Source organism: Micropterus salmoides, unplaced genomic scaffold (genome assembly GCF_014851395.1).
Source record: "Micropterus salmoides isolate LMB-PRFRI ecotype aquatic unplaced genomic scaffold, ASM1485139v1 Ms_hic_scaffold_3, whole genome shotgun sequence".
NCBI classification, from domain to species: Eukaryota; Metazoa; Chordata; class Actinopteri; order Centrarchiformes; family Centrarchidae; genus Micropterus; species Micropterus salmoides.
Window position 1 is genome coordinate 31,517,032 of NW_024042261.1, and position 20,298 is coordinate 31,537,329.

Here is a 20,298-nt window from a genome sequence, read left to right on the forward strand (position 1 = left end):
TTTGTCCAAATGCCACAACTGAAATAATGCACTCTCTGGTTGAGCTACAGTGGAGGACCTCTGCAGAGCAGACTAGCCTAATGGATATAGCAGACACAGTCGGATAGGCTAATTGCACAATACCGGGTTAAGAAGGACATATGGTTTTAAAAGAGTCCGTATGAAGTTAAAGACACATTCTGCACATTAAAACTAAGAAGTTTACCAAACATATAACTAATACTCTGTCACCCACCCACCCTGGCCTCCATCACAGAGACTTTCATGTCTGAAAGTTAGTGGACAGTTAGCAGTCAGGATATAAAAGGTAACAACCTATGCGTGCGTATGGGCTTCAGGGAAAGCAATCTGGGGAAAAACCGTTCAGAATAGCTGCTGATGGTTGAAAGCTGTTGCATTTAGTAAGCCAATCCCACTGTGGCTTGGATTCAGATGTTTTCCTTATATCATTGTCCTAGATCATGGTGAGTCTCTCCTGCTGGTAGTTAAACCTTGGAGAAGAGTTTTGTTAAGATCATGTAACTGCTGGAGTATTAACCTGTAGCAAAGACACTAAAATATATTATTTGTCCATCGCAAAAGCTTCATTAAGGTTATATTTTCTCAAACCAGCATATGTGTGCAACACATCATGTACATCTCATTGTTAGCAGTAACTATAGCATTGACCCACTTTCTTTTAAACCTTTAAACTAGTCAACCGACCAAATCCAAGGTTTCTAGGATTTACATGCAGAATGAAACCTCTTTTTGAATACACTGGATATCATTCGGGGCAGTTTGCTGGCATGACTGGAATCAGCATCAAAATCCCTAGCAGCAGTGATTGCTGGGAACATCAGGGCTGCAAAATTTGTCAGATTTAAATTGTTCATGATGGCTGAAAATACTTTAGCTTATTTATGTTTTTCGCTTTTTCATTTTCTGTGAAGTACCATTTGTCTTTCTTGCACTTCAGTATCAAGACAACCAGGCCATTAGTTGGGCAAAATCTACAATAGACAATACATCTGAACAAACACTGCTGTTTCACTCCATGAGCCAATACCAACATTACATAGAAGAATGCCAAACCACTCATGAAATGTAAATATGACCATAGTGTAAAATATATTGTAAAACAGCATAATTAATAGAGTGGATTTGCCATGTCAAACTCACCAAGTCATAGAATTTCATCTAAGAATACATATCTTAAGAATATTTATTAATCGTCAAATACTTATCTTAAGATAATATGGTGCTTTCCTGATCTAAACAGAGAATTTGATCTACAGGGATACATCCCAAATACTGATTAAAATCTACCCCAAATCATGAGCCCAAATAAAGTACTTCAACTGCACTACTTTAATTAATACAACCATACCATTTTCACTACCAACAGGCCAAGAGGGACAACTATAGTAACAGACTCGTAAAATGAGCTTCTAATTCCATGCCATGATTCCAGTTAACTCAAAGAAACCTTCTGTGGTTTCGAGAACATGCCAGGCTGCCTGAGGCTCAATTGAGACATAATGGAAACTACAGAAAGAACTGTGGATTGACTGAACATGAGGATGACAGGCTTAGCACAAAGCAAACTTAAAAGGTCTGAATGTTTGCCAGACTATTGCCTCTCACAAGTAAATTTCTGTGCCCTGCATTAGTCTTTGAAACGTCAGCCCTCTGGTATGTAAAAAGGCCAGGAAAAGCCATCACAGGCCTCCGACACACATGCACTTCCTGGCCATAACAAACATGGTATTGGGAAAACACACCAGCTTCTTTTTCACAAAGAGCTGAAGGTTTCCGAGGGTCCGTGACAAGACGGATCATCTCTTTCCCACAGCAAGAGCAGCATGGGTTGGTTGGTTCAGCTGTTTGTGTAAGATGTTCCGGATAAAAAAAACACACACCTTATGTCTTTGAAGATGACACCATCTGATATTGCCTTGGCAGTACTAGTGGTTGCAGCATTAAAAACACATGTGCATCAAGTTACAGTAGCAGGGGTGCAAGGAGTGTTTGGACAACATTACTACAACTATGGTCAAAGTTCACCTCATATGTGTACAGTCACATCCTTGTTTCTTAAGAGGACAGGACTGATTGACATTTTAGGACGTCCACAAAGTTTTCCTGTGGTTAGGGGACAAAATCTGGTCACAAATGAGAAAACAAACTCCAGACATGACAACACCCCCAAAGGCCATGGTTGATGGCCCCTTGACTTATTTTACCGATGACAACACTGCAAGGATATTAGTAAAACTGCAGTGACGTAACAGCCAGGCACATAAAGCAACAAGAAACTTTCTGGGTGGTGTTGGTGTGGCCATCCTGGGAGAAACATATCTTGTGTTTTTCATTCCTTTTTAGGATTCTGGAACACTAGCTTCATCAGCAGCATATGCAAGCTACAAAGACAAGACTATGGTGAAAAGATTACTTCATGCACTGTGCCGAGGGTTTATGACATAACTGTTGGATTGTTATAAAAGCTGTGGAGGTCCACATTTTGGTTTTATTCAGCAGTTCTGATTATTTTGTTTGTTTTCTCTGTGAGTTATAAATTACACCTCAACTCAGTCTTTAAAGTGACAAGCATGAGAATAATGTTCTGGACTGGAGATACCTCAAAAGGAGAAAATTATGGCAAAAACTGGAAATTTCCCAAAACATAAACAGGGAGAGAAATGGATGCATGGATGGATAATTGGATGGATGTATGAAAAACACTGACAATTGAATTTTTAAAAAGCCTTAGTGGTATTGATAATGCTATGGTCTAGTGATATTAGGCCTATTATAAGTGTTAAGTATTTAGTTTGGCAGCGACAATGTAGCTGAACATTTCATAACTTAACCAAAGCTGTCCTCCTCAAATGGTGACTGGCTGTGAGAAGAAAAAAAAGGAGGAGCCAACACTCCTTGTTGTGTCTAAAGTTAAAAAAAACTCCATAATTACTCAGCTGCACCATGGCAACCATCTCACTCACAACTAAAGCACATTGATGGAACCCAGTGGAGACTTAATTAATTTATTAATTGAGGGAAAGGAACACATATTCACGGTCAATGAACACAAGTCTGCCACCGACATGTGGATAATCATTTAGTATGTGCTAAACTGGAGTAAGAGGCATTCACAAAGGCTCAGCAGCAGCACTTAAAATAACACAATAAAATCCAAACTCCATAGGTTGAACAATTTGAGAGGAATGTCTCACAGGGGTTTTAAAAAGTGTGACATGACATGTAGGCCTACATTTCAAAGTATGCGCACTAGCTGAGCTGTGCAGTGTTACAAAAGATCATTGCAGTCATATTTAATATGCAAATGAAAGAAAACTATCTATTAAGGCTGTTTCTTTCAAATAACTTTGAAACAGATTTGAAAAAGAACGAGTGTCTTTAAAGGTAAATAGGCGAGGTTACAACATTGAATACAACGGAACTGTATGTCCATTACCGCTACACAGACGTCTGAGCATGAAAGAGCTGGAAACAGGTCTGCAAAAAAAGTAGCCAACGTTGTAGACGAAGTCATGTATGGGTTACACCTCCGCTACAAAGTATCTACTGCAGGCGGAGGATCAGCAAGTAAGTTGTAAAGTGCGTTAAACACTAAACAAGTGAAAGGAAAGGTGTGGTTACAGATAAACTGCATTGATAGACATCTTAATCGCATCAGGTTACTTGTGGAGTGCGGAGATCTGTGGCATGCTGAGATGGATACTCACATTCATCTGTTGCTCTGCTGTAAGAGAAGACCAGCCGAGTTTCAAGATATCCAAATCTTTCTGTCAGTATTCCCTTATGATGTCCAAAGTGAAAGTTACATCCATTTCAGGGCTTAAAAAATGTGCATCCTTCCCCCCATTGAACGCAATTTGTTTCTATGCTAAATTCCTATTTACCGGTAGTGCTTTCCGATGTCTTGCCAGAAGAAAAGCTCCAAAGTAAAATTGCAACTTGTGTCTTGTAAACTTTCCAGTCTTCCTTTTCCACTAGACGTTATCAACTTATCGGTATCCACTGTCTGTCTGGTCACAGACACACTGCGGCACCACGCTGACTGCAGCCAAACAGTGAGGGGCAGAGCTGTGGACGTCCCTCTCCAAAATCTAATTTATTCAACACGTGACGGAGCGCAACCTTCTGCGCCTCTCTGCTTTAGTGTTGCTGCTGCTGCTGCTGTGGCTGCCCCATGGAGCCACACCGACTGCAGAGAGACAAGACAGATTTTTTTTTGCTGAACTTTGGTGCCCCCATCCTATCCAAAAGGGAAGTGTAAATCAGTAACACAATTTGAAGTAATCCGCATGATTTATCACGGAGTTGCTACAGAGGTTTAAATAATCTGTAATAAATAAATACATTTCTGTGGTTTTGAGCTGACAGTTACAGTATATTTTATGTTGTTAAAACATTATTCCCATAAGGTTCTTTTTGAACAATACTACTAAAGTATACAGCAGCATGAAGACTGTCACTGTAAATATAAGGGGCAAATAATAGTATAAATCATAAAGGAAATTATCAAAATATACATTTATCATATTCACTTGCTTATACTTTTAGGATCTTAGGCACCAAAGTGAGGTTCGCCTTACAACTACATGTAATAACTTGACAAACTGTCTATTTTGTTTTTGTTTTTCCTTATAGTGTGTAGGTATGTGTTCTCAATACCGTACCTGAGTTTGATTTTATTATTATTATTAGTACATTGTTAGCATTTCAGGATCCAGAGTCAAATTCCTCGTATGTGCACACATACCTGGCAATAAAGCTGTTTCTGATTCTGATTCTGAAAACAACAACAGCATCATAAGGAAGCCTTGCTATCAAACAATGTTTTTCTTCATGTTGGAAGTAAAAAATACACCTGGGGGTATTTTTCATCTAAGCCTAAAAAAGACTCCATGCCCCTAACTTTTCCTCGCATCTTGTGACTAAAGGAACATAGCCTACATCTGCAGTTGACTCCCAAGAGGAGCTCCGCTTTTATCTCTAATAGTGCTGGAGCCATAACCCTGCTTCACTTTCTTGTCAATCACTGGAAGCTCTGAATATCATTAAACCCTTGTCACTTTCCATTTAGAGCTTATAAACAAGAGAACAACAGTGGGGCCCTGCTGTGTCAAGAGTCATATTTGTTGTTGAGAAACAGTAGACATTATTGGGGGGGAGTGCATGCAACTGATCATCTTGCTTTCATTCACTGTTTTTATTATCCTTAAATAATCATCTTTTAACAACTGACTCGCCATTTGCAAAACAAGATAAAGTCAGTTGATTAATGATCACAATTATAGTAGCGAATGTATGAATAGTATTGACGTAGCTGTATCATGCTGTTGCTGATTGAGAAAAATAAAACTTGAAAAAGGTTTGGTCATTGTCATCATTACCACATTTTGCTGACTAAACCTTTTTTTCCTCCATCTAACCCAGTTATTTCTCCCCACTCTCATTCTGTGAACTGCTATATCACTGAGTGGAATGAGTTCCAGCAGTGGCAGCAACTCATTATTACTGTGACAGCAGGGAAGAGTAGGCAAACTCAGACATGACACAGACATGCACACACATACATGCAAATCCACATGTACATTCACATGGATACACACACACACACACACACACACACACACACACACAATAAGATGACACTAATTTTGCTAAGTCAAAATAACCTACAGCTTTACTTCTACAGGGGCAAACATCTATGTTATCTGCACTATGCCCCTTATTGTCTCAATCTGTCTATTCTGACTATTTTGTTTTTGCTTATAGTGAGTATATATGTGTTCTCTATACTGTAGCATGTGTTTGATTTTATTACTGTATTATTGTGTTATTGTATTATTGTAAGTAAGCACATCGTGAACATTGTGCAATCCAGAGTCAAATTCCTCCCATGTGTACACATACCTGGCAACAAAAGCTGATTCTGATTATATGGTTTAATGTTAAACTGGTGATATAGGGAGACAGACAACACAAATTAAAATGGCATTGTGCTTGGTTATGTTCTTTATGCAACAGATTTTGAGTGCAAAGAAACAAACGTGTGAGTTAAATGTTAATGTTTACAGATTCAATGAAAAGAAGTAAGACAAGGATGTGGAGTTATAATATATAAAGGTATTTAATAAATGTTTGCACTAAGATGTGTAGCACAGTCATAAAGTAAACAAATTACTTTGTTTTTATTTCTTTTGTTGGATAACATGTATTGCTGTTTCATATTATCAACTCATGTTATGACTTGACTCAGTATCTGTAGCCTGTCACAGTGTGTTTATTCAGCAAAGAAATTGATAAATTGCCTGTCTTATCAAGATGTATTTTTATTGCAAATACTCTTTTTTATTATTATTTTTTGCAAATATGTAAAATGTCATAAACACTGCCTGTTGACAAGATAATGGATTGTTAAATATCCTGTTTAGAGCAGAATTGTCTCTTCTGACTAAACGTTGAAAGATGAAAAGGTGTTCTGAAGCCAAATGTAAAAATGTCAAACTAATGAATTTGTTTATGGTTTAAAAAAACAAGCAGATTAGGTATTTTACTGTGGATAAATTGCATCAAAACATCAGAGGAGCATCCATTGCAATTAGTTCCTTGCAAAAGTTACTTAACTTAGACTATTACTTACTTGATATGTGCACATTGCACATATTTGTTGTTAATTTTTTATATTGTCAGTTGTATTATTTTTCTCTTTTCTATTCTTCTGTTATTCTTACATAACTTGCATTTGTTTATTACATATTTATATATTTCTACGTCTATTTATGTCAACTGTATGTCTGTCTGCGTGTAGCACCTTAACACCAAAGAAAATTCCTTGTATGTGTAAAACACTACTTGGCAATAAAGCTCCTTCTGATTCTGATTGAAGACACTATCAAGAGGCAGCTCAAAGTATTAAACTGAAAAAAGTCTCAGCCCCTCCCTTCAGGCCTCCCTTATTTTTCCATGTATAAGCCTGGCCAATGTACATAATACATTGAGTTTAGTGCCTCATCCTCACTGAGAGTATCTTGACTGCTCTTGTGAGTCATAGGAGCCTCTGAATTAAAAAAAAAAACAAGGTGCTGTAATGGTGGATAAATCTGCAATTCTACTTTGAGGTTAGATGCTGTCCACATCACAAGGTTGTGGTCTTAGGAATTTTTCTGTGATGGCTATTTTAGTGACATTTGACCATGGATTACAAGGGAAACCACAGAGCTTGGCTCCTTTAACCGTGCTGAAAGTCCATGGAAGAAATAATAAACAGCTCGAGTTTAATCAAGATTAAAGTTAAATGTGTGACAGGCAGCTTTGCTAGAGGAATTAATTTCAAGCAGAACAAAAGCGCATCCAACCTGATCCACACAATGTAATAAAATGAGATTAAGTTATCATTGAGCCATGCAATATTAATATTACAGTGGGAATGAATAGGATTCAGCTGTTCCTACATCTTCCTACTTTAGTGTTATGAGGTAGTAAATACTTCTTAGGATGTTCTTGAGATCTTTTCCTGTCATTAAATTTGTATTTTTCTTTTCTACAGCATGACCGACAGATCCCTGAAGTCTGTGCTGTGTTTGCTACACTCACAAGGTTTTTATTGTTTGCATTTGCAAGTGTGCCTGAACAAAAACAACCTTTAAATGTATGCTTTTTAAAGCATGTGTGAATACGAATCTGAATTTCATCAAGCCTTGGAAAACAATGTTAGAGAAACAGCGCATGATCTCACCCCATTGATGCTCTTCTTGTGCATCAGTTATTTTTACTACTTTTTCTGCATTTAATTTCTCAGCATATACTTGTAGTTGTTCATTGTGTCAAAGTTCTGGATCAAGTTGTGTTTCTTAATTATAAATATTCCTTAAGACCTCAGTACAAATACTGATTACACCTTGCTGCTCTACCACAGCCTATCTGGAGCAAAACACAATGGACAGTACAAGTTGTAGGCTATAATTTGCTATGTTGAAAGGTGGACTGTGGAGAATATTTGATAGAGAACCCACAGTAGAAACAAAACACTGACCAGAACCACTAGTGGACCATTTCATCCAGATTTGTGTGCATTTGAGGATGTATGAACTTTGGTTTATTGAATGTTACTTCTAAAAGAATGTACTGTCCTCACTTGATGAATGAGAAGACCTAAGATCAGTTCTTGATCAAGTTAAAGTCAGTTGCACTGTATTAAATCACACCTGAGTACAGTGTGTATGTATTGTATATGTTGACATACTCTATATAGACTAACACTGCATGATTCTTTACAAAGGATATTAGATATTGAGTGTACAGGTGGTTTTCATTTGGTTAAGAAACAATGTGGTAGTACCAGCTCTTTGTAATCTTCAGGTTAATGATGATGTAAAAGGTCTTTTATAGATTTCTGTTTAGTGTTACCACTGCTTCCTGACTCCAAAAATTGCAACAATAAATCTTTCATCTAAAGAAAAAAAATCTAAATTCTTTGTGATATCCTAGACAGGACCCTGAAATCAAGGCCTACAGACTCATTATATTTCAAGCAATATGATATTCATAATCAACATTTACAGTAGGTACAGTACAGTGAGTAAGTGTGTTTGAAAGTGCCTGCAGAGGTGATCCTGCTGTCACTGCTGTTGCTGGGTCAAACCTCCCTGTGACGCCAGCCTGAAACCTTATTATTTTTTGTCTTAGCTACCAGGAAAAGGACTTTCTTATGTCTCGCAGTTGTTGACTCAAAAGCTACTCCCCATATATACCATCATGGACAATCTATTGTGTTTTACTTTGTTACCCTGGTTCTCACTGAATTATTAACTATGGTCTCGTAGTCTACTCTATAACTGAAGACAGAGGGAAGGAATAGTATTTTCATTGCAAAACAAAATAAATGATTTAAAAGACCTTGCACAGTGTTCATTTGCAGAATCTCGCCCAGGGGCAAAGCATATTTCTGGGAGGATTGTGCTCTTCCTCGACAGTTAGTGCTGAGGGGCCCTTGAGGAAAGCTGTGGTTGTGCTTAGCAAGTCCCAGGTGTGAATCTATGTGACAACATAAATACAAAGCAGGGCTCTGCTGACAAAGACTTAGTCTGCACTGCAAATGCTTGTGTGGATTTAAAAATAGTCAGACGAACCACAACAACATTGTGTTTTTCATGCCATCTCTGATGACAAAGCCAGTAAGTGGCCTGCGACTCCTTTGTTTTTCTCTGTTGAGCCAAATCTGTCCATCTACTGCGCAATACAGGAAAATCCTTTTTTAAACAGTTTAATGCTGCTGGTTCTTGGTGTATCTTTTATAGTTCTTGCATTAAACTGGTCAAACCAGGTGAACTGCACATCCTGTTGAGACTCGGGTTGTCAAAAGACATTTAGAAAACCACACATTTTAATACAAGTGAACAAGGCTTTTTGAAGAAAAGGGAAAGTGTACACTTCAATAAAAGATTAATGAAAAATAGTGAACAAAGTAAGAATATCCAAGGTGGATTTTATGTTTCTTTAACCCCTCCTCAGGACTCAGACAGCCATAATATGTAAAGACTTGGACAATACAGGATTTAATCTGTTTGTCTTTAAGATTGGCAGATGGAGTTATGGTTACACTTTATTGGAGTCAGATAGATTACTGGGACACAAGATGTTGAATAAAGAATAATAATGTATTTTGATCCTGTAAGTTGAACTGTTATTTAAAGTGGTGCAAAAGTCATCACAGTCAGATGTCTCTATTGTTGACAACAGTCTCATGAGAAATAAAAAAATATATATAAAATCAATAAAACTGGCATTTCACCTCAAGCCATGCAGAAATAATCTCTTCTTGCAACTAGGGAAGTGGAACTGAAATCTACTAAAAAGATCTACCAAGCATGAAAAAATTCAGCATGTCAGCAAAAGGATTTCTCTTGCTGGAAGATGCAGCTCTAATGTGATTTGGAAATGAAACTTTGGTTGCTTTTGCTATTTAAAATGAACATAAATTGATTGCAGCACCTTAAAACTTAGAATTTGTATTTACAGTAAACATCCAAATAGTATTGTAATAGTCTTTATTCTTCAAATTCCATTGCTTCTAAATACTACACGGGATCAGATGTGCCTCAACCTCTTGCCCAGTTAACAGCAGTCTGGCTTATAACAATGACACCCACTTCAGAAATACTAAAAGTTTCGGGCAGTCCACTATGAATGCTTTCTAATTAATACACTATCAATCACACAGTTCAGCATGTTGTTCTCCTGCAGGACAAAATTCCTCAGACATTGTAGGGAGTCTGATTCTGATGGAGATCACTTTTATTCTCCAGGAATGCATTCTGTTGTGGAGGAAAGGAATGCACAGCATTGAGAGGGATGCCCTGGAATTCCCAAAACAATTAAATTGTTCAAGCAAACATTTCTTTGAGGAAAGAAAAAAAGCCTCTAATCCCATTACTCCACATTTCACAATGCTGTCACTTGAGAAACCTTAGAAACCGTTGACTCTATTTGGTCTGTCATTTTGAAACACACCATAGCAAAAGGCTTTGGCATTGAAGTGAACAATCATTATCAGGGTTGGCATAGTGCAACCTGGGTGCATTCCTTCATCTCTTCACCAAGGCAGCCCTGACTGGACTCTTACACTGTTACAACTGCATGTCATGACCACACAAGCCTATCACAACTAACATGAGTAAATAAGGGAGCTCATTTGAAGCAAAATACAGATGGAGTGACAGAATAAACTGAAATAATATATAACAGTGGAAATTTTTCTCTGTCATGAGTCAGTTGCTGTGATCATTTTCTTTGGCAGATGTAAAGTTTTCAGCTGGTTCCACAGGAAACCCACACCCTCCTATCACCAATAAATTATATTCCTATATTTATGTCAGGGAGAGCAAAAGTCATCTTATTCACAATTTTCTCTGAACGTCAATCAACATCAACACATAGACAAAAGATAATCAATGCTGAAAAGTAAATAAAGATTTATCAAGTAGTCACTGACCCAGTTTGAGTACTCAGGGAAAAACAGGATTATGAATGTCCTTGTATAGTTAAACTTTTAAATCAGGTCCATATGGAGAAGTAGACTTTATACATACGGTGGTCAGTGGTGTCAGTCTCATTATGCTTCAGCTAGGTTGCCAGGGTTCCTCTGAGCAATGCTATTTTATTGATAGTCCAAGCACAGATTTTCTTGTTAAATATATCAGCAGGATTTGTTTTATTTTAGGCTTTGGTAGTGCTTTCAAAAAAAGGATACATGTCCAAAGAATGTTGTTTTGGCCAGTTATGTATTTGGGGGTAATGCATGAGCCCTCAGTGCTGCCAATTTCTCCAACAATTTGTCCAAGGGTCACATGATCCATATGGTCATGCTCATGAGCAAACATTTACATAACAAGAAACAGGACTGAACTGTTAGAAATGGTGAGCAGTTCCTTATGGAGATGCAAATACAAAACAGCTTTCTGAATTTGTAATATCAAAATTTAAATTGAGGATTTACAGTTGGTCCTCATTTTTTTCATGTTACTATGTATTAGGAAATAAAATCTCATTAACAGCAATGTGGAAGCTGAATTACTTTGCAGGGTTACAATTCAGAAAACAGGGATGTCTCACTGAAGTGTTTTAGAGAATTTGAGGTTGTCCACTTTCAGCGACCCTTTAAATGAATAAGGTATTCATTAACTCGACCGTATACCTTTGATGGTTTCTTCATTTGGTCCCACAGTTTTGCTATGAAGTTTAATAATTATGGCTGAGTCATTTATTATTATATGGGCAGTGGCTTTTCCCTGCTAAATTATTAAATATCAAACCTATCTTGAGCAGACACTGGGTTGTTTTCCAAAAAACATGGAATCCACAGACTCACTACCAGGTGCACAGCTAAAGATGGAAGTGCTATTGTCATAATCATTCAGCCACAAGCAGAAACCCAAACAGGAATACAGGATTTGATGTCAAGTGTACCTGGCCTTTTTGTCTGAGGAACTGTGCAGTGGAAATATGCATCTTTTTGGACAATTAAGTAAGGCCATCCCTCATTAGCTCCCAGTAGTGATGATGGAAAGCAACGGAAGCTGTTTGAAACCTGTCAGCCAGGAGAACTATATTTATCCTCAGGGGTTTTCTAAGCCCTCTCCGGCTTGGTAGGGTCAATATCGTACTCAATGGTCCAATGCACTTACTGTATGTCTGCTCATTCTTTGGCAGTCATAAATTTTCAGTAATTCAAATTCCACAAGTTAAATGCACACATGTTCACAGGTTTTCATTGTATTCAATGCAAAAATCATAAGCACAAATATCATAATAATTCTGACCATCTCCAAAGGAGCTTAAAGAGGTCACATTATGTTCATTTTCAGGTTCATAATTATATTTATGGGTTGTACCAGAATAGGTTTACATGGTTTAATTTTCAAAAAACACCATATTTTTGTCATACTGCATGCTGCAGCACTTCTTTTCACCCTGCGTGTTGAAGACTGAGAAGGGCGGGTCCTGACAAGCAAGATAATGGGATCCAAGACAAAGTTGTTTCAGCCAGTAACTGTGGCTAGGTTCAGTCTTACATGATCCCGAAACACAGGCAAAACTACCAGATCCAGAAGACATTTCAGAGTGGTAAGTAATTCATTTGTAACAAATTTATCTTTTTCTTGTGCGCTGGTACTGTGACGGAAAGGCAAGAGCAGTAACCCCACCCGGATTCGAATGGGGTACCAAACATGCAACTTGAACACAACGGCAAAGAGCCAGGCTCGTTGGTATGGCAGTCACAGCGCATACTCTGTGAAGGTGGTCCATCACAGGTACCTAACGTTGGTAGGGAGGGTGGGATTGAGGGGAGGCAGCAGTTGGGTGTCTTGTCACTGTGTGTGCTCCAGCTCAGTGTGTTTCTCCACCGGTATTTTTGAGGGTGTTCCTGACTAGCCGCTGAACAAGCATAATGACGCGTGTGAAAGGCTGGACTACAATCAAGCTGCTTTTTTAGGCAGTTCAGGAGCAGTGTTTTCTATGGAAGATGGTAACTCCCTTTGGGGTGGACTGGGCTGTTTCACTATGCAAACCTATTACAATGACAAAAAAGATATATAACACAATAAAGAGAAGGAAAAAAGCCCTAAAGCATAATATGACCTCTTTAACGAAAAATACAACTCACATTCATAATAAGGTATATCATTTTGCCCATCTGAGGGCCTTACTCAACACCAGCCATTTACTGAGCCAAAAGATTTGATTATGTGAAAAAAAAAATCAGGCTTATCTTGCTCCTTGAGTAACTGTTTGATAAATACTATTTAAAAAATGGCTCTCTCTGGGCTTCAATGTATTATAAAGAGTTTTTGCGTTGGTCAGGCTCAGCTGCTGAATGTAGAAATCTTACCTCATATTTAGAATGTGAGAATCTAAAGAAATATAGTGACATCAAAGGGCAATAACACACAGCTGTGACCATGTACATCCATTTTCTGAAGTCTGGAAAGCTGGTCAGTTATGACTTTAAATCATCCAAGTGAAAACTGCTATAGCATGCAACACAGTCTGTTGTGTAAAATAAGCCCATCTTAGGAAACATAATAAATGCTTGGCAGGAGTTTAAGAACATAGCTCAATAGTAAAGCCATAGAAATCCATAGCACACCCGAGAAGAGGAATGGAGTAAAAAGGTAATGGGGAGTAAAAACCTAATATATGGCCCATAGGAAGAGCCTACATCAGTATGTCATGTTTCAGTGTTAGTCATGCACAGATGTTCAAGAAGAGAGCTGCTGTGATACTGTTGAAGCCATATGTGCTTTGGTTTGCACAAATGCTATAATCAGTAGCACTCAATAAACCAGCTGCTGAGCCCAAAACTAAAAATACACAGGGAAGGTTTCACATCAGAAATTACAGATAATGTACATATACTGGTATAATAATTTCAGTGGCGAAAGAAATTATTTTACAACCTCAGATATAGTAAATAACCACATCCCATTTGTACCCTTTCATGATTTGCTGAGGTTTGAACCCAAATCCTCTGCCTGAAGATTATTTATTTTATTTTATCTCAAACTCATTTCAGGAACCTAGAGCCAAGGCCTGTGGCCAAATAAAAAAACAATGGTAAGACTGCCGTAAGAGATAAAGTAGATCTAAGAAGGGTGGGAGAAGCCCAGATGCAACGTGGGAGACAGTCCATGTCTTCTGCATGTCAGTAAGGTAATAGAAAAATCACCAGTGCAGAATCAGTGTTTGATAGGATGAAACCCTTTTAGAGCTTTTTTTCAATTAAGCAAAACTAGACACTTGATGAATATTTTATGTTCAACTAACTTTGATGCAAGATTTTTATAACATTCACATGCACACATTCTCGTGCACACCGCTTCCTCCACAGTCAAACAAAATGCAAGTTGTCGTGGAAATTATATTCCTGGTGAGGTGCTGAGCAAATAATTGAGTTACAACAAACCGTTGTCTTTGAAGAATTTATTTAACAAAAGAGAATAAACAGAGAAGTACTACAACACAAATCAGCTGGACCAGAGGTTCTGTCTCCTAAGACAGTCACTAATGTCTGGCCCCGAGCAAAGGGATGCATCATCATTTACACAGTCAAGGTTTCTATGTTTTGAAGAACAGAGATCCGCTCTCGGCCTTGAATGAACATTCCAGGAGAGGAGAAGAACAACAAGAGGGGAAAGCACCAAAAACAATCTCACAGCTCTGACCTAAACCCTAGTAAATGTGGACAGACTAAGTAACTAAAGAGGAAAGGTTAAGGATAAAACACAATACATAATAATAATAATAGTAAATGAACATACATAAAAGATTAAATGTAAGAGGACACAATTTTCTGCCAAACACAAGTCAGATAGGAAATTCTCAGTGATCCACTGGTAAGAATGTGAAGAATTGTGCCAGATTAGAAATGTCTGTTCCCCCTTCTTTTTAGGGATCCCATCCTCAAACCCCATAACCACTAGAAGTTATAGTTCTTGTCGTGTCCTAATGTTTTCTTCCAGTTTGTTCCACATTTAAAGTTACTGTGCAATTTGCATTCCAAAACACTATAAACAAACAAGATGTGCTAAACTCACCTTGCATGTCATTATACCTTGGAGTTTCTTTTATCCATTAATCCTCTTTAGATCTCTTCCTGGTCGGGGTTGCGGTGGCAACATCCTTACTTTGAAGACCACGAGGCAGCTGGAGGACAGAATGATGACAGGGAGACAGTAAAAGCAGTGCAGGCATGGGACTTTAACAATGGGGGATCACCTAAATACGAGACTAAAAACAAATTCATATCAAGGGTACTGATGTTATCACAACCCATAAGAAGGCTCTAACTTATCATGCTTACACTGCAGGGGAAGACCTGAGGAAGAGATATACAGAAAGTGACTGCCAGAATAAACAGAGGACCTCCCTTTGATGTACAGAACAAAACCATTTCATTCATGAAAATGAGGAGGAGGGGGTCACGGTGAGGGTACTTCACTAAACTTTGCTTCCGACGTTGTGCTCGGTGAGTCTGGGGCAAAGATGTTGTTTTAATGGTGTGCAGAGAGAGGGAACAGGCAGAGACAGTAGAGGGATTGAATATCAGGGTGTAATATCCACCCAAGTGTTTTTCTAATCTCCACAGGGAGCTTGCAGGAGCGGAAGACTCTCTCCAGACCATCTCAGGTCTGGTATTAACATCATATCCAGTGCATTAATATGTCAACTCTGCAATCACTAATAGGTGTCTTCATGTCTATGTATCATTAACTTTAGATCTCCACAGTGGACTCTAATACGTCATGTACAAACTGGACAGTGACACAAAGCCACTTGCATTTTCATGGTCTATGTTCATCTGTGATCTGATATTGTATTATAAACTGTAGTTTCTTTGGACAAGTTAAGTTTCTTCAAATAACATAGTATATCAAATGTTAATAGCAGAATAAGTTTCATTTTATAGTGAAACAATGATTTGAGCAATAATGACTAAAATAACTCAGATCAAATCCTGTCAGGAAATATGGAAAATCCTCTTTCAAAATCAAAGTAATAATAGATAAAATGTGTAAAATAACCATCTATAACCTCTACAGCAATCTTTATCAGCTTCCAAACTCATCCATTTCCACTGAAAACTAGAAAAACTTTATATTTCTACTCTATATTACTGAAGGACAATTTTTACTTCTTACTCTACTGCATTTGAAGGCTGTACTAAGTCACTTAGCAGATCAAGATTTATCATAAAAACATATCAGTTCATAAAATATAATGCATTGCCTTGAACTGAACTTCCCAACACTACATAAATTAACACAAATTAGCACCAGCTGGACCTGCTGACACATTAATGCATCAACAATTTAAAACACGGAAAGGGGACATTCTTCATAATGATACAAATTTTTGATACTTACATTTTATGACTAATACTTCTGTACTTTTACCCACATATTGATTTTACATTTCTGTTGCTGTTTTGCTACTTTTACTTAAGGATATATAGGAGGGTCACAGAACTGATCTTGTGGAACAGCTGCTGGGATTTGACTATATGAGGTTATGGGATGTTATGAAGTGTCCTGTGGTACACATAAAATTACTTCAACAAGCACCAAATTTAGGCAGCATATTTCTAGAACTGCAATACAAGTGCTTATTATGTAAAATGTATGAAAAGGTTCTGTAACATTCTCGCCTCTATATCATCAGTACGGTCAGACTAGATGATATTTAGTGGTTCACACTCACCCATTTGGAAAAAAACTTTTTTTGCACTGTTTTCCAAAAGCATTTTGCAAGCAGCTCTGTTTTCAATCAGCTTGCTGAATAGTGACAACCCACAAACTGGTGGCATATCCCAAGGCAGTGAAACCAATCTGGGTGTAGTACAAACAGTCTAAATTTAATAGGATTTCAGAATACATCCTACATCTCCGTGGTGTGAGAGATTCTGAGGAACAGAAACATCTGTACCTTACGTGAGATGATCTCCACATCTGGCCTGAGTCCTGATTGTTTTAGGGGTGTGGGCATGCACCAACAGCTGCAACCAACCACTCCCAGATGTTTCTGATAGGCCAAGTGTCTAGCTGTTTGTTAGGCGTGGACTGATCTTTGATCCTTCGACAGCGTTGGCTGTAGTGTTATCGTGAGGAGGGCATGACAGGCTCTAAGAGGCACACAACGGAAGCGCAGCAACCTCACAGAAGGGCCTGTGGTGCACTGTGGTGAAAACAGGCATGGTAAAGTGGCTTCAGCTGTGGAAAAGAACTCTTTGGAAACCACCCAGCATCTTTATCCAGACCCAGTTGTGCTACTGGCATCGTAATAGAGGAATAGGAAATAAACACGCAAGTATAGTATATATATATGATTTACAGTTGCACCAAATGGAAAGAGAAAACTGTGTTATTTTTAGTGTGTGTGTTAGTGTGTTATATGAAAGAAATGGAAATCTCTGAAACTTAACATAATAAAAACGAAAAAAATATTAACTCGTAAAAAATAACTTAATAAATGTTAAAGTATTCAGCAAAATAATGCTTTGCTCAATTTCTACACTGAAATGCTGTTTCCATCATATATCAGTGCTGAGTAGTGTAGCACATTGTGGCATGGAGGACACCAATGTCATAAATAACCCTGTTTCTTTTCCACTGCAAAAAAAGGGAAACGGTTTGCCCTTCTGCCGACATGATCACTCTGACTGAGCTACATGTGGAGGAAACCTCTTTGAACTGATGAACATCCTGCTTCTACATCCCAGGGCTATAAAGACCTGACCATCCCTGTCAGCAATGTGACAGGCTGTAGACACCCACCATTTTTTTAAAAAGAGAAGTGGTGCACACCAGGCCAGAACTTCAAAAATAAACATGGAATTTATGGACTGGATAAGGTTTTGCATAGCTGTGCCACTCCTGCTTCCTCTCTCATCCAGCATAGCTTGGTCCCACTGCAAGAGCACTTCAGCAACAGGTCCTTCTCTCATGCATTAAATATTCATTGAGGTTTAAATACACACTGTTTTAGAGCATGTATCCAAGAGTATTAACACACACAGTCTCATTGGGGTGGACATGCCACAAGGAACAGTGCCCTAAAAGAAAGTGTGACATATCGGCAGTGAACAGCTTATGGTCAACATGGTGTTGTGTTTGCCCTTTATCAGGCTTCAGTGCAGATGTCCTTCTCTTACCCACTACAGTGATTTACAGCAGTGGTTGTGGGTAATGGTTCACGGATCAAACTCTCTAAGAAGACAAAAGGTTGTAGAGAACTAAATCCAGCTAAATGATGTATTCTGTGTCAGAGTATTGAGTGAGTATTGTACTCACTATAATTGACACAATGATTTGTACTAGGCCTTCATCAGGCAAATGGTGTTACATAGTGAGAAACCATCTTTCGTAGGAGGTGACTTATTTGTCTACACCAATCACCTACTTCCTCATAAAATAAGGCATCTATTGAAAAACATTCATTCATTTTTCCATGGGATGAATGTAGATTTCTGTATACTGAATGCAAATCAACACAGTTTCATAAAGTGCACTCATAAATAGACATATTCGCATTCTTTTCTAGCTTGCTGTGTATCAACAAAGTATAATAAACCTATATCATCAAGTCACAAAATCACTGAAATCTGATTTAAAGTCAATTTCAAATTTTCATTGCGCTTCTATTATTGTACATTTAAAACAAAGAAAAATATGACTGCCATGTCAGGCTTATTTTGACCTAAAAGTCTTTGCTCAGCCAGACCACAAAGGTGGTAGGTGCCAGAAGGCTCCTCATTTCCATGCCAAATATGTGGAATGGACAGCCCTCTGGACAGCTGCAGGAATTAGAGTGAAAGAAACACAGAAAACAACGTAGAAAAGAAGCAAGTGATTAAGATTCAATCCCTGCAGCCTAAAATTAAATAAGTGAAGACTTCATTGTTAGTTCAATATTTTTGACTTTTTTCAAAAATGTTTTTTCTGGTCTTTATTCACATTGTTAACATTATGTGCTAAATTTCTTATTATGATTTATTTTATTGTAATTCTACGCTACTGTCTGAGTCAAAACACAGGACACTTTTCGATTTGTGAAAAGGGAAGCAAATAACTCACAATAACTAAACTGCCTTTCAACATACAACATGTTGCACCTGCCTCCAAAGGGGACACAGAATGTCTGACTGATTGTATTTGATTTGATCCTCTTGAATAATCTGGACAGCTGCTATATGCCACTCTACCTGCAAGGCAGTTTTAAGTACAAAGTTTGTGCATCACTCCAAAGTTATCAAACTAAGCAAAGGTGACCCCTGGTGGCCATGCAACTGAATTAACTCAAGGGTGCATTTATTCAAGGAAACACAAGACTCATAGATGTTATGCTGCCATTCCTGTTATACTGGGAAAATATGTTATCTCATTAAAGTTCATTCCTCTAAATAATAATAATAATTAATAATTGTTGTCTTTCATACAAATCAGTGATAGCAGACAGCACTAGGCCCATATAGCCAAGTTTGACATCACACAGCTTTGAGATTTGGTTAGGCAGTGTCTGCAAAGGTCTGTTGACAGAACAACTGAGAAGAGGCTTCACTTTTGTTGTAAATCGCATACTTTTCAAATTTACTACAAATCTACACCACAACTATATCTACATGATCTCAGCAAAAGGTGTTTTCCCAAAATGATGCTGTAATTGAACTTAAACAAGGCATGTTGCGTGTAGTGTATAAAACAAAGCTGCACTGAAAAAATATAATCTGTTTCATCAAAACTTAAAAAAATAAAATAAAATAAAATAACTACAGTTTGCTATTAAATAGTTAGTAGATACCAGTATGTGAATGTGAGATATGTTTATTAAGAGGTTTCTATAGAGAGATTTCTCACATATATAACCTAAGGAAAAAACTATGACCAAAGCAAGTTTAGTTTTGACAGCTTACTACTTACAGACTTAAGGCAAGAAAGCTATATCAGGATAACAATTTGCCTTTAAGTTCAAAAGACATCTCTGTATAATCTGAAGCATGTGCGGAATACTGACAAGACAAGTATGTTTTATTTTCATGAACCCTATAATTCCAGTATGCATCATCTCCCTGCCATCCATAATGGTACTTAGATTAAAATTATCCAATCTTATAAATAGCCTACTTGGGAATTTGGCTAGAAGGCAGTCTCATTTATCAACAGCATGTGGGGCAACTGGCACAAGAAATAAAGATAAAGATGTTTTCTTATATTGAAATAATGCATGTTATTG

The 20,298-nt window shown here is 37.8% G+C and overlaps 1 protein-coding gene across 1 annotated transcript in view; it reads right to left on the reverse strand.

Annotated features, from left to right (window-relative positions):
• The window catches only part of LOC119883180 (protocadherin-16-like), an 82,138-nt gene extending 77,952 nt beyond the window's left edge, over window positions 1-4,186 (reverse strand). Inside the window, exon 1 of the mRNA XM_038693736.1 lies at window positions 3,729-4,186. The gene's annotated coding sequence lies outside the window, so the exon portion shown is untranslated. The remainder of the gene's footprint in view (window positions 1-3,728) is intronic.
• Window positions 4,187-20,298: the final 16,112 nt, after the last annotated feature.